This window comes from Cannabis sativa, chromosome 2 (assembly GCF_029168945.1).
Source record: "Cannabis sativa cultivar Pink pepper isolate KNU-18-1 chromosome 2, ASM2916894v1, whole genome shotgun sequence".
Classification (NCBI taxonomy): domain Eukaryota; kingdom Viridiplantae; phylum Streptophyta; class Magnoliopsida; order Rosales; family Cannabaceae; genus Cannabis; species Cannabis sativa.
Genome location: NC_083602.1, coordinates 40,619,588 through 40,630,974, shown reverse-complemented (window position 1 = coordinate 40,630,974; position 11,387 = coordinate 40,619,588). Strand labels below are relative to the sequence as shown.

The 11,387-nt window shown below is 41.3% G+C and overlaps 1 long non-coding RNA gene across 1 annotated transcript; it reads right to left on the bottom strand.

Moving 5' to 3' along the window:
* Nucleotides 1–4,525: 4,525 nt before the first annotated feature.
* On the bottom strand, nucleotides 4,526–6,732 carry LOC133034952 (uncharacterized). Its single transcript, XR_009686262.1, has 3 exons — nucleotides 6,644–6,732; nucleotides 5,865–5,927; nucleotides 4,526–4,789 (listed from the first exon to the last, which is right to left on the bottom strand). It is a non-coding gene; the product is annotated as an uncharacterized LOC133034952 (long non-coding RNA).
* Nucleotides 6,733–11,387: the final 4,655 nt, after the last annotated feature.

Here is an 11,387-nt window from a genome sequence, read left to right as displayed (position 1 = left end):
ATAATTATTAGTGTCACCGCACTATTTGTCTATTTGCTATAGACCTGCATGTTACGCTCACATGCCTATTTATGTCTACGTGGCGTAGACCTACGTGTTGCTCTCACACGTCTATATACAATAAGGCCTCAGTAGGGTTTACCTCGGTTCTGATTACCGAGCCTAACCTGGTTATGCCTTGCTCGCATAACCCTATTCATGTATATACGTAATCCATGTATTACGTTCTTTCGGTGGTTTATCCTGGTGATACATACCAGGTCTAATCCAGTTATGTCTTAAACACATAACTTCTAACATACATGCGTGTATTCAATATTTACTACAACATATATAATCTTAGGGTAATAACCCTAACTTGCATACTATGTAATCACGCATATAATACATTTCTATATACTTAGATGACATTTACTAAGAGTATCAACCCTGACTCATGCTTTCACTGGACTCATAATATTCTAGGGTAATAACCCTAGACCGCATTAAAATTAAACTCAAGGTACTAGCTTACCGAGTCTAGTTTAATTATGCCTTAAGCGCATAATTCATAATTCCAATATATAGATATATCCGACATGGCATAGTATTACACAACATATATCACTAGGGTAATAACCCTAGGCTATTAAACCGCTCATGTTAGGGTAATAACCCTAATCCTGGTTGCAATTACTCACATATATCACATTCAACATAAGTGCCACCGTGCATACTCTACGTGCAAACTACTGTCTTACCTGTTGTCCCGCAATAACAGAGATTCCAAACCCCTGGGTGCTCCTGATCAGGTGCCGGTAATCCTAGTCACACAATCCGGGATTTTACAAATAGGGTTAATCCCCAATTTCACTTTCACAAAATATAAACATGGCATTCAAAACACAGATAATCAAATAGAGCTCGGAACGAGCTTTCCAACGATATAAAGAACGTCCCAAACGGAGTCCCGAGTCAAAAGTTATGGCCAAAACAAAATTGAGAAAAACAGAATTTCTCACTGCCAAATCCAGTCGCGACGGCCGAAAATCCCGTCGCGACGACTGGGTTTAGAACTCCCCAAAACTCCATTTTTAAGGTCTTAATATGCCAACCTTTCCTAGATTTCGAACCCCAACCAAACATAGGGTAAAAATACAAAATTCATGCATTAATCCTTAACCAAAATCAGATTTAATCAATATAAAAATTAACCTCCAAACATTGAGCTAAATTTCCCACTAATTCAAGCTCAAACCTTGAATCTTTAAATTCAAACACAAGCTCAAGAAGAACATACAATTCAGAGCTGCATAAGATAATGGAAACACCAAAACAAACTCTAATAATCCCACACAACATTCAAGTTGCAATCCATATGGTCTCAATAGCTCAAACACATTGAAAAATTACCAATATCACCACTACTTTACCCATGATCCCTCAAAGTCAAGCACACATGCCCGTAGCATGTCCTCTAAAATCTGAATGGTCCTCTCGGATTGTCCATCCCTCTAAGGATGAAAAGCTGTGCTGAACTTTAACTGAGTACCCATAGCTCGATGCAGACTCTCCCAGAATCTCGATGTAAACTTCGGATCTCTATCCGACACAATGGACTTGGGGACACCATGCAGACGCACAATTTCTCTAACATATAACTCAGCATACTGATCAATGGAGAAATTCGTCCGAACAGGTAAAAAGTGAGCAGACTTTGTAAACCTGTCCACTATGACCCACACAGAGTCAAATTGTCCCGTGGTTCTGGGCATACCTACCACGAAGTCCATAGCTATATCTTCCCATTTCCATTCTGGTATTTTCAGTGGTTGCAGCAACCCTGCAGGTCGTTGGTGTTCAGCTTTCACTTGCTGACATGTAAGGCACTTTGCAACATACTCAGCGATGTCATTCTTCATGCCTGGCCACCAAAACATTGTTTTCAGGTCTTGGTACATCTTTGTCGACCCTGGATGAACTGAATAAGGAGTCGTGTGAGACTCATCCATGATCTCTTTCTTGATGTTCTCATCCATAGGCACACAAACTCGATTCCCAAATCTCAACATTCCCGTTTCATCCACTTGAAAAAAAAATCACTAGCTTTCCCAGCCAAAACCCTAGCTTGGGTTTTTATCAATTCCGAATCTTGCTTTTGTGCTTCTTTAATTCTCTCTAGAAGAGTGGATTACAGAGTAATATTAGCCAATTGCCCTACAACCAACTCAATCTGAGCTCGAGTCATTTCATTTGCTAACTGTTGAGAGATTTGCTTCACAGTACTCAACTGACTCTGACCCTTTCTACTTAAGGCATCAGCAACCACGTTGGCCTTACCAGGATGATAAAGGATTTCACAATCATAATCCTTCACCAACTCTAGCCAACGCCTCTGTCTCATATTCAGGTCTTTCTGGGTAAAGAAGTATTTCAAACTTTTATGATCAGTGTATATCTCACATTTCTCGCCATAAAGGTAATGCCGCCAAATCTTTAGCGCAAATACCACTGCTGCGAGTTCTAAATCGTGAGTAGGGTACCTCTGCTCGTACTCCTTTAACTGCCGAGAAGCATAAGCTATTACCCTCCTAGCCTGCATAAGCGCACAGTCGAGACCCTGTCTCGAGGCATCACAAAATACGACAAACTTTTCCTTATCTGAAGGAAGAGTTAGTACAGGAGCGGTAATCAAGCATTGCTTTAACTCCAGGAAACTTTTCTCACACCGATCTGTCCAAACAAACTTCAGGTTCTTTCGGGTCAGCCCCGTTAAGGGTACAGCAATCTTTGAAAAACCCTCAACAAACGGGCAATAATACCCAGCTAATCCCAGAAAGCTCCTAACTTCAAGAATCGATTTTGGTGTTGGCCAGTCCCGAACAGCTTCAATTTTAGCCGGATCCACCATGATCCCATCTTTATCTACTACGTGCCCCAAGAAAGAGACACAAGATAACCAGAATTCACCAAGATGTCATCGACTAACACGATCACACATCTGATTAGGTAATCCTAGAACATCCGATTCATATAATCCATATCAAATATAATATGCAACCTTGGCTCATCATTCACCCTAATGGAAATATTGCATTTTGAATATTCTAGATATGATTTGAAAGAGGATCCTTTACCTTGACAGCCACCTCAATTTCCCTGAAGCTTTCTAATACTCCCTGATGTTCCGGAAGCCTCAGCCTTCCATTTGTGATCAGGTTTGCCACTGTCGGTCCCCTTACTGACATTACCACTAGCAGGAGGATTCGATGCCGTGGCGGCATCCTTTGCAGTCTGCTCTTTTGCTACATGTTACTCAGCCTCCTTAGCAATCAAGGCTAGCTCTACCACTTTCTTATATAAAGCGTCATGTGACGTGGTAATCTTCAAGTCCCGACTGATTGTGGCATTCAATCCTCTCACATATTTCTGTTTCCTAGTGAAATCTGTGGGCACCAGATCACCAGCAAACTTAGATAACCGGTCAAATTCCAGGGTGTATTCGGCCACTGACATCTTTCCCTGAGTAAGCTTCACAAAGTCTTCCATGTGTGAACTTCTCATAGCGATGTAGTAAAACTTTTCCTCAAACAAACTTTTAAATTCTTCCCAGGTCATTATACTGACATCCCGGGTTTGGCCCACGATATCCCACCAGACGCGGGCATGATCTGGTAACATGAAGGCTGCACAGTTCACTCTTTCAGTTCCCGTCACTCCCATATTATCCAGGATACGGGTAATAGTGCTCATCCACTGCTTGGCCTTAATTATATCAAAACCTCCCAGAAAAGTCGGAGGTTGCAGCTTCACGAACCGCTCAAATACCGAGTCCCTATGCGGCATAACAAACCCCTGGTTACCCACCACTGGCATAGGTGCTGGTGGTAACACTTGATCAACAGGGGCAGGCAGTGTCGGTTGCCTTAATCGTCGCAACTCTTCTTCTTGACAAAGTATGACACTTCGCATTTCTTTAAACATCTGCTGCTATTCAGCAGGAGGATTAGCATTACCAACCCCCGCATTATCCCCTGGATCCTACGGAGGTGGAGGCGGTGCCGGTGGATTGGTTTGGGCAGCCCCAGGCTCTACTTGCTCGCCCTGTGGTCTAGATGATTGCGGAGGGTCCATTACTAGTACCCATGTAATCAACAACCCCAGCGAGTTAAGCACCAATACCACACTTACGCACTTATTGCCTTAAACCCTAACTCAACTATTTACCCCATACAAATATTTATTAATCAAATAGCATTTAAAGCATGGCATCACATAACACATACATACTTTAGATGCTTGCATACTGCCTAAAATGGAAAGCGGTAAACAGATGATCACACATACAGTCAAGTATTTACTCTCAATACTTACTGCACCATGAGTCGAGCTTCTCTCTGACGACGAATGTACATGTTCAGCCGGTCTACAGGAAGTTTAAAAACCTTGGCGCTCTGATACCAAATTGTAACGCCCTAAATAATTAGGCACGCTACCCAAAAAGCTTATGAAACCCTAATCCCCTAATCGGGATTACTAATTAAAATAGCGCAGAATTTAAACTTTTATATTAATCAGAATGAAAATAAACTTGTAATATATTTAAACTTTTCAAAATAGTTGGGATCCCAAAAATAATTACAAACTTATTACAAGTCTTTTCTTTCTAGCCGACCTAAGCGGCAAAACAGAATTCAAAAGTTCAACACTGATAGACCCTTAACCCGCTTGGTCTGATATGGCTTGAACATGTACATTCTTCGTTTTGCTCCTCAAACTCATCGTTGATCAGCCACTGACTTACCCTTTCCTGCACAGTAGAGCACCCGTGAGCCAAGCCCAGCAAGACAGTATAAATCATAACAAATATAATATGCTCATCATGCTATTTAAACAGTAATGCCATTCATATATGTCTGTGTGTCACAGACCTGCATGTCACACTCACATGCCTATTTATGTCTACGTGGCGTAGGCCTATGTGTTGCGCTCACACATCTATATATATCTACGTGGCGTAGACCTACGTGTTGCTCTCACACGTCTAATTACAATAAGGCCTTAGAATAGTTCATCTCGGTTCTAGATACCGAGTCCAACTTGATTATGCCTTGACACATAACCCTTAATCTCAATATGTAACACATAATTATTAGTGTCACCGCACTATTTGTCTATTTGCTATAGACCTGCATGTTACGCTCACATGCCTATTTATGTCTACGTGGCGTAGACCTACGTGTTGCTCTCACACGTCTATATACAATAAGGCCTCAGTAGGGTTTACCTCGGTTCTGATTACCGAGCCTAACCTGGTTATGCCTTGCTCGCATAACCCTATTCATGTATATACGTAATCCATGTATTACGTTCTTTCGGTGGTTTATCCTGGTGATACATACCAGGTCTAATCCAGTTATGTCTTAAACACATAACTTCTAACATACATGCGTGTATTCAATATTTACTACAACATATATAATCTTAGGGTAATAACCCTAACTTGCATACTATGTAATCACGCATATAATACATTTCTATATACTTAGATGACATTTACTAAGAGTATCAACCCTGACTCATGCTTTCACTGGACTCATAATATTCTAGGGTAATAACCCTAGACCGCATTAAAATTAAACTCAAGGTAGTACCTTACCGAGTCTAGTTTAATTATGCCTTAAGCGCATAATTCATAATTCCAATATATAGATATATCCGACATGGCATAGTATTACACAACATATATCACTAGGGTAATAACCCTAGGCTATTAAACCGCTCATGTTAGGGTAATAACCCTAATCCTGGTTGCAATTACTCACATATATCACATTCAACATAAGTGCCACCGCGCATACTCTACGTGCAAACTACTGTCTTACCTGTTGTCCCGCAATAACAGAGATTCCAAACCCCTGGGTGCTCCTGATCAGGTGCCGGTAATCCTAGTCACACAATCCGGGATTTTACAAATAGGGTTAATCCCCAATTTCACTTTCACAAAATATAAACATGGCATTCAAAACACAGATAATCAAATAGAGCTCGGAACGAGCTTTCCAACGATATAAAGAACGTCCCAAACGGAGTCCCGAGTCAAAAGTTATGGCCAAAACAAAATTGAGAAAAACAGAATTTCTCACTGCCAAATCTAGTCGCGACGGCCGAAAATCCCGTCGCGACGACTGGGTTTAGAACACCCCAAAACTCCATTTTTAAGGTCTTAAAATGCCAACCTTCCCTAGATTTCGAACCCCAACCAAACATAGGGTAAAAATACAAAATTCATGCATTAATCCTTAACCAAAATCAGATTTAATCAATATAAAAATTAACCTCCAAACATTGAGCTAAATTTCCCACTAATTCAAGCTCAAACCTTGAATCTTTAAATTCAAACACAAGCTCAAGAAGAACATACAATTCAGAGCTGCATAAGATAATGGAAACACCAAAACAAACTCTAATAATCCCACACAACATTCAAGTTGCAATCCATATGGTCTCAATAGCTCAAACACATAAAAAAATGACCAATATCACCACTAATTCACCAACATGCATCAAATCTCAAATGAACATCAAGAACATCAAACCTAAACTCAAAAAATATTCACATACCAGAATTTAATCATAAACAAAAAGGATCAAGAAGTTTTACCACTAATTTCTAAGCTCCAAGCACCAAAATCACCCAAACTCCTTAACTTTTCTCCAATCCAAGCCTTAATTTCAAAGTTGTAAAATATTTAAGATGATAAAGAGAGAGGAAGAGGGGGTCGGGTTAAGGAGAGAGAGAGGACCCAGAATTTCTAATTTCATTTCCTCAAAATTCACCTTTTATTAAAGTAAATCAAATAAGGTCAAAAGACCATTTTGCCCCTAAGGCCAATTTTCACCTATTCACACATACAAGGGCATTCTAGTGAATTCATACTCAATTATTTTCAAATAAAAATTCAGATTATCACCCATAAATAATAATGCCAAATAAATCAATCCAATTTATATTTCGGGCCCGAACCCGGTTCGGCCCGAAATACCCGGTTGTGACTATACCGCGCCAACCTGTCAGAACACCCCTGAAAAGACAACACAGTCATACTACATGATAATATAGTTCCATTAAGCACGTAATTAAATTAATTTCATCATTTTACCCTTCTCGGGTCATAATTACTAAAATGCCCCTGGCTCACCAACGGGGTCTTAACATATAATTAATTAAATTAATTCACATATACTGAATTATATAATAATATAATTCCTCAATTATTCATAATTATCTAATTAGGGTTTTGCTAATCCATTCCTTATTTCTAGGGTACTACAATTACCCCCTCCTTATAGAAATTTCGTCCCGAAATTTACCTGAACAACTCCGGATATATCTGCTGCATATCCGTCTCGAGTTCCCAGGTTGCCTCTTCTACTTTACTGTTTCTCCACAGTGCTTTCACCAGTGCCACTGTCTTGCTTCTCAAGACTTTTTCTCTTCTATCAAGTATCTGCACTGGTTGTTCCTTGTATGACAACTCCGGCTGAAGTTCCAATGCTTCATAACTCAGAACATGGGACGAGTCTGAGACATATTTCCGAAGCATTGAAACATGAAACACATTATGTACAGCTGCCAGCGCTGGGGGCATAGCCAACCTGTACGCTACTTGCCCTATCCTCTCAAGGATTTCAAAAGGTCCAATGAACCTCGGGCTAAGCTTTCCTTTCTTCCCAAAGCGTTTTATGCCTTTCATCAGAGATATTCGGAGAAATACCATGTCCCCGACCTGAAAATCAATATCTCGACGCTTTGGATTAGCATAACTCTTCTGCCTACTCTGAGCTGTGAGCATTCGCGCTCTAATCTTATCAACTGCCTCACTTGTTTTCTGAACAGCTTCGGGACCCAAGAACTTTCTTTCACCCACTTCATCCCAGTGTATGGGTGATCTACATTTTCTTCCATATAAAAGTTCATAAGGAGCCACCCCGATTGTTGCCTGATAGTTGTTATTATAAGAAAACTCGATCAGGGGAAGGTACTTTACCCATGATCCCTCAAAGTCAAGCACACATGCCCGTAGCATGTCCTCTAAAATCTGAATGGTCCTCTCGAATTGTCCATCCCTCTGAGGATGAAAAGCTATGCTGAACTTTAACTGAGTACCCATAGCTCGATGCAGACTCTCCCAGAATCTCGATGTAAACTTCGGATCTCTATCCGACACAATGGACTTGGGGACACCATGTAGACGCACATTTTCTCTAACATATAACTCAGCATACTGATCAATGGAGAAATTCGTCTGAACAAGTAAAAAGTGAGCAGACTTTGTAAACCTGTCCACTATGACCCACACAGAGTCAAATTGTCCCGTGGTTCTGGGCATACCTACCACGAAGTCCATAGCTATATCTTCCCATTTCCATTCTGGTATTTTCAGTGGTTGCAGCAACCCTGCAGGTCGTTGGTGTTCAGCTTTCACTTGCTGACATGTAAGGCACTTTGCAACATACTCAGCGATGTCATTCTTCATGCCTGGCCACCAAAACATGGTTTTCAGGTCTTGGTACATCTTTGTCGACCCTGGATGAACTGAATAAGGAGTCGTGTGAGACTCATCCATGATCTCTTTCTTGATGTTCTCATCCATAGGCACACAAACTCGATTCCCAAATCTCAACATTCCCGTTTCATCCACTAAAAAAAAAATCACTAGCTTTCCCAGCCAAAACCCTAGCTTGGGTTTTTATCAATTCCGAATCTTGCTTTTGTGCTTCTTTAATTCTCTCTAGAAGAGTGGATTACAGAGTAATATTAGCCAATTGCCCTACAACCAACTCAATCTGAGCTCGAGTCATTTCATTTGCTAACTGTTGAGAGATTTGCTTCACAGTACTCAACTGACTCTGACCCTTTCTACTTAAGGCATCAGCAACCACGTTGGCCTTACCAGGATGATAAAGGATTTCACAATCATAATCCTTCACCAACTCTAGCCAACGCCTCTGTCTCATATTCAGGTCTTTCTGGGTAAAGAAGTATTTCAGACTTTTATGATCAGTGTATATCTCACATTTCTCGCCATTTTGCCCCTAAGGCCAATTTTCACCTATTCACACATACAAGGGCATTCTAGTGAATTCATAATCAATTATTTTCAAATAAAAATTCAGATTATCACCCATAAATAATAATGCCAAATAAATCAATCCAAATTATATTTCGGGCCCGAACCCGGTTCGGCCCGAAATACCCGGTTGTGACTATACCACGCCAACCTGTCAGAACACCCCTGAAAAGACAACACAGTCATACTACATGATAATATAGTTCCATTAAGCACGTAATTAAATTAATTTCATCATTTTACCCTTCTCGGGTCATAATTACTAAAATGCCCCTGGCTCACCAACGGGGTCTTAACATATAATTAATCAAATTAATTCACATATACTGAATTATATAATAATATAATTCCTCAATTATTCATAATTATCTAATTAGGGTTTTGCTAATCCATTCCTTAATTCTAGGGTACTACACTCATAGTCATGACCCCCTTAGAAGCCGGCTCTATGGTAACTGCTGAAACTCTCACTACCACCCCTTTTTGGATTCAAGTTTCAGGTATCCCCTTCTTGAAACGATCCCGTGCTCTTGCACAAAGGCTCGGTGAAGTACTGGGGCGATTTATCGAAGTAGATACTGCATCCCTCAAAGAGACTTGGGATCCTTATCTCTGAGTCCGAATTGAAATGGATGTAACTCAGCCTCTCCCGCGTGGAACGGGCTTCCATTTTCATGGTATGGCTGCCTCGGTTTGGCTTGAATTCCGCTTCGAAAACTTACCTGATTTCTATCATTACTGTGGCCGACTTAGCCATATTGTGAATCATTGCCATGAGTTTCTTGCTAAGTGTGATTCTTCCTCAGCTCCTCCTCTACTTCACTATGATCAATCCCTAGGAGCAAAAATTTGAATCACATCCAACCCATTCTACATTGCCTGTTCTCGCACTCGACTGCGGCCTCATATAGCCAATCCTGCTTCCTTGGCTCCGCCTCCTCCTTACCGGTTTCACCAAGCCCCCATTATAACTGAAGGCCCTTTCAATGAACCTACTTCAGCCTATGGAGTACAACATCTCAGCCAGCCACAAACTACACTTATGGGCTTACACACCACTCTCTCTTCACCCCACTTCAATCTCAATCACTCCCCTCCAACTACCACTATATGGCCGTCTAACCAAACTGTTGCTGCTACAACAACCATTGATCAACAAGCTAACTCCCCTGCTATCTCACCAAATAACACCGCTCCACCTAACCTACCGCCATTTCCACCAGTTACCATTGCTGAACAACTTGCCACACCACTTCCTAGGCTTATTTCCACTTCAGCCGAGGCTCTAGCGGCCACCACTGGGGCCCCTCAACATGTGGTGCCGATCTCTCAAGCTTTTCTACCATATTAGCGGACCTGCACCCATCTCAGCCACTTCGCTTCGCTGTGGGCTCTTCTGCAAACCCTGCTCCAAGTTCCTCAAGGGTTAGGAAGTTCAAACCTCAGCATCCCGATTGCTTGAACGCTGCTGAATTTAGAAGAATGCTCAAACGCACACGCAATTTAGCCAAGTCCCTTGAAGAAGAGACTGTTGAAGAGGCGGGTGACGCTCAGCGTACCCACCTAGAGCCATGAGCATCATCAGCTGGAATGCTCGTGGATTGAGGAGTAAACGAGCATTCCGTTCTCTCTCCCTATTGGTGAAGCAAAACCGCCCAACACTTCTGTATATAATGGAGTCTAAACTCCTTGTTGGAGCTTTAAATAAGTTTGCTTCGAGTCTTAAATTTCCTAACGGTTTAGAGGTCCCACGTGTCGGGCTTAGTGGTGGTCTTTTGTTGCTCTGGACACATGATGTGGATGTAACCTTGCTTTCCTATAATATAAGTCATTTTCACTGTTATCTTAAGTTTCCTAACTTTACTGCTTTTACTTTTACTGCTTTCTACGGTGCACCACACGCTCAAAATAAATTGCACTCCTGGCATTTGATAGATCGACTTGGTTCTAACCCTCGGCTCCAGCCTTGGCTCATTATGGGCAATTTTAATGATTGCCTGTCTCTTTCTGACAAAATTGGGGGTAATATGTCACGTGCTCCATCCACGCAATTTCAATCTTTCATAGACAATCATGAACTTCACCCTCTCACTCTGTTAGGTAATCTCTTCACTTGGACTAATCGCCAAAAGCAACCAAATCACACTCAGGAACGGCTTGACTGGTGCCTCTCTAATGATGCTTGGGATGCCATCTTTCCTGCTTCCCGTCTAAATCATGGCGACTTTTTTGGTTCTGATCATCGCCCTCTTATTCTCACCTTGCATTATATGA